Genomic DNA, 5165 nt, shown 5'->3' on the forward strand with positions numbered 1-5165 from the left:
GTTATGCTTAAAATGTTGACAACAACTGGCAATCGCGACGTGATAGTCTTATCGGTCGTTCTAGAACCCGCGAGAAACACACCGCTAGTATATAAATGGTTAACAAGTCCCATGATGTGTCATTTCTGGATAGTATTTGTTTGTGCGTGCACTTTGACATTAATTTTTTTTCTTTTCAGCATTACGTATTCGACGCTATGGCAACAAGGGGTTGTGTAAATTACCCAAACATATTCTCTTATATTTGTGGTAAATTTGTTGTAAAGACACAAAGGCAAAAACATTACAAAATTCCTGAAAAAGCGTGTTACGCGTATTTTGGAATAAAACATGGAGACCAAGACAAATCATGGACTCCGCACAAAGTTTGCACCGTTTGTGTCGAAGAGTTGAGACAATGAACTAAACGTAAGAAAAAGTTTTTGCCTTTTGGAATTCTAGTTGTCTGGCGTGAACCTAGAAACTAGATAGCCCAAACAACCAATCATTATTTGCTTTTCATAGGCACAAGGGTATCCGTTGCAAAATGTTTTAGGATAAGACAATACTTTAAATTTAAAACAGGTATTTAGATGTGTGCAAGTTCACACTGTGCTAATTCGAAGAAAATAGATATAAGTGTTTATACTATAAAGTTTTATGAAAAATGTCTAAGCATTTCTGTGAAGTTGAACGAGATATGAATTTAATTATCTTGCAGTCTTTGCCAAAATGTTTCCATATTGTTCTATATTGATGTTATTGTTTACATGCATGAAGTAGTTATTGTGTAAATGCCCGAGTAGTAACAGAGAAAGTAGCGTATGATCGGATAAATATGTACGAGTTGTTATTCTGGTCTGTATAAATGGTTTTGAGCATTTGCTCCTCAAATCACACATACACACCTGTTTTGTATAAAAGGGTGTGCTTTTGGAATAATCTTTTTTGAAACAGATCAACGTTGTGGCCAGACAGTTTCTCTGTACTTGATGTAGTCATGTTTTGTCACGTGCCAGAAGTTATGGAGCGTCAAATTGTTCGACTGTTCGATGAAGCAAACGGATATTGTAAGAACAATATGATACCCCATTGTACTGTGTCCAGAATTTTGAAACGTCATCGGACTTTAGGAACCATTGTTCGAGGAAAGTTTACTGGTAGACGCCGAAAAACTCCTACACGAGATGAGAGATGACTATGTTTTGATCATGTTAACAGTCAAGGTCGAAATAAGTCTTGCATCACCTTACGACAGGAATGGAATCCACATCTTCATTCCAGGGTATCCAGAAGAACAGTGAATAGGAGACTGACCAAACAAGGTTATTTTGCAGGAATGGATATCTGCAAACCGATAATAACCAGAATTCACTGTCGTCATTATGTAACTTTGGCAAGGCAGCATGCTAAGTTACAACTAGGACACTAGCGATATGACATATTTTCAGATGATTTCTGTTTCTGACTTCTTGAAGGAGTACGTCACAAGATTGCCATGGCCAGCAAAGTCTCTAGATTGTAGTCCTATTGAGAACTGTTGGGTAGAACTGAGCCGGAAAAATGCTAACCACGACTCTAAACCAGCTACTGTAGCTGAGTTTCATCGCCTTCTAGTGATAGGTTAGGATATAATTACTTATAATCGACAGCATGCCACGTCGCCTTGTGGAGGTTATTAGAGTACGAGTTAGACCAACCAAGTACTAAATGTTTAATATGAACTGATATAAGGTTACAGACGCTATTTATAATAATTTGATGTTATATTTTGCCATTATTTATGTTTTGTTATGATGGATGAAATGCTGAATTACTCATCTTTCTACAGGCTGTGCTGATATATCGTTCATGATGTACATATAATCTTTCTCATTATACAAATTACGTATGTAGGTTTTAAATATAACATGCATTTCTCAGTTTGATAACGCTAAGTGTATTTCTATTTCATCTTAATAATAATGATCTTATTTGTTACAAAATATGCAAACATTTTGGCCAAGACTGTATATGCAAGTAAAGCAGAGAAAATATATATGTGTATGTATGTTTGTGTATTCAGTCATTATACGTTTCCATAAACCACAATACTCGAAGGTATTTTATGAGAGGAAAGAACCTGTTAATATATATGAATATTTCTTTAACATCCTAAGCTATTACACTCAATTTTTAGAGTTAAACTACGCATGTCTTTTAAGCTAAAACTTAAGAGAGAGCGAACATATCCATAATATTTATAAAACGTTTAGTGATTCATTGGTAAAGTTGTTACTGATCACGTACTACTAAGCCTGTTTAATGACGCATCACGTTAAATACATAGATTTTGTAACTTTTTTAATATCACGTTAAATTATAATTTATTTTCAAACAAGTTTTTGTTGTGTGTGTGTGCGTGTATGTAAAGCTACATGAATCTTGAGTGTCTTGTGATGATATACATATATATTGCTGAGTGCTGAAATACTGAGAAATCGGTCTTTCATTTACGTATAATGAGCAGGTGCTAAAGGTAAATTTGTAAATAACCAGATGGTAGTAAAATTTGCATATATATATATATATTATAGTACCAGATTTATAGCTGATGTGTAATGATTGTGCTTATTTATGTTAATTTTATTCGGTAAATCTCGACGTAAAGTGATTTTGTATAAAAAGAAAGTGTAATGAGTTCAGACCGATGCGTAAAGCTATTGTAAGCTTACTTGTAATAAAACTGCTTCAAGTCACCGGATATATCACGATCGTGGACTGTGATTGTTATTTAACACACACAAGTATTGGTGATATGTGCATTTTTGTAGTCGAGGTATCGGATTCGTTACCACAGTTTGTTTGTTTGAATTTCGCGCAAAGCTACACGAGGGCTATCTACGCTAGCCGTCTCTAATTTAGCAGCTTGTCATCACCACCCATCGCCAACTCTTGGGATACTCTTTTACCAACGAGTAGTGGGATTGACCGTAACATTATAACGCCCCAACGGCTGAAAGGGCAAGCATGTTTGGCGTGACGGGGATTCGAACCCGCGACCATCAAATTGCGAGTCGAGCGCCCTAACCACCTGGCCATGCCAGGCCTCGTTACGTCAGCTATTTTGTAAAGTTTCGTAATTTAACTGCACTACAGACTACAACAACATTGTTAATCAAGTTAATCTTTTCTGCAATACAATTACTACTTCGCAGTTACTACTTCACTCATACTACAAAACGGGTGTCAAAGTATGAAGCTATTGTTTCGAAACGTCAGTCTGGCTACTTTTGTTTTATTGAAAAATACAGTTTTGTGCTAATTGTTGGAACATATATTAGTTAACTTGCATCGTAAAAATTGTGTTGGTTTATAAAAGTGAACGCAACTTTCAGTTACAGTAATAGTGTGTTTTTGGCCAACCCTTGGTAGTATTTTTATACAGAAAATAAAAAAAGAAACAGTGTGTAGGAGTTTGCACTGTACTGCAGGGTTAGTAACTGCGCCATTGGTGGAAATGGTTATATTTTTGAATCAGCAGGTTGAACAGGGAATTTATGAAAGTTAAAAACGCTAATAAGATTTTTCTGTAACCGTGTGCCTGCAATGGGATAGAAATCTCGTAAACGGATTAGACTTGAGCGGATTACCTCAGTATCGAAGTTTGCGCTCCCAGTAAAATCATGTTTATTTGACGAGAAGGTGCGTGCGTCTTCACTGATTATCACAGTCTTTATGAAGTGAAATGATAGGTTTTAGTCAAAGTGTCTAAAACAGCATCACCTTCTAAAGAAATATTTCGCTGGAAATTCTAATCTCTATGATCTTATTTGGGTACTTTGCCTTTCTATAACGAAAGTATGCAACGTTTACAGAAACTTTACTTTATCCAAGGGCATTATAATTTTTTAATAAGTCTTAATATTGCAGGAGATTCCAGAACTACTCAGAATGAAAGCTTGTTTAGAAATAAAATGAGAATTAGAAGAATTCACTTGTGAGCCTTAAGACCCCATTTTTGTTTAAAGTTGGTAACTCTGAACCAAGCTCAAAGGTCATTCATTGATTATCTGGAAGATAACTCTTGTGATTGTTCCGTAATGTAGTCTTACCCGTTCTTCATTACGTACTATGCTGACTGTACGTGTTTAATGTGAATTTTTCTGACGTTTCCTGTGCGTCTTATTGTTATTTAGTGACTATCCGTAATTGACTATGCAAGAGTTCGTGCTTTTCTGTGCTGTCATAAGTGAATGTTGATTAATGAACAACCTCACGAACCACTTTCAAAATTCAAAAATGAGCTTACTGGATTCGGTATAGGAACATTTCTGAACAAAAACAATGCACCGATACAAGTCGAAGAAGTGTAAGGTTGGTAATTCACGAGCTTCCACTTCACCCTAACGTTAGGGAATTTTTTGGTTTCATGCATTAGTAATTGTAGTCTATTAACATAAAATTTGTATCTTAACTCGGATTACAGAAGATATTGAGGTGCTGACACTACATCTTATTTCTCCTTTTTCTTTCGGCCCACAACAACAAAATTCAATCAAGCCTTATACATGTTGTTAATTAGCTCATCACGTACTGAGTTGCTTCGTGTGGAGGTTTCTTGCTCAAAAATAACATAGGGAGGGAACACTCCAGGCTTCCCAGTGAAATAGAAACAATAATATATGTAAGTTAGTTAAGGTCGTTACGTACAATAATAATGTGTATCAGGTTTCAAATCAGCTTAACGCGTGGTTTATATTTTTACAACTAGTGTTTTATTTTGTTAAATACTTTGTATTTTTATTATTATTATTAGAAACAATAATATATGTAAGTTAGTTAAGGTCGTTACGTACAATAATAATGTGTATCAGGTTTCAAATCAGCTTAACGCGTGGTTTATATTTTTACAACTAGTTTTTTATTTTTTGAAATACTTTGTATTTTTATTATTATTATTATGGGAGGTTGAAGCCTTGCATTAAACTTATTCATTACCTCAGTGTTAAAAGTGTTTCAATGTGACATCTCGGTATACAGAAGGCAGTAATAAAAATGCGTCTCAATTCACTTGAATTCCGTACTTATCAGGATGTTGTATTGTCACACTGAATTCACTGTGTAATATATCTGTAAACCCCACCAGGGTCGAAGACTAATCTAAAATGTGTTTATACAAGAAACATATAACCAGTGTCTTCCAG

The sequence above is a fragment of the Limulus polyphemus genome, unplaced genomic scaffold, assembly GCF_000517525.1.
Source record: "Limulus polyphemus unplaced genomic scaffold, Limulus_polyphemus-2.1.2 Scaffold881, whole genome shotgun sequence".
NCBI lineage: Eukaryota > Metazoa > Arthropoda > Merostomata > Xiphosura > Limulidae > Limulus > Limulus polyphemus.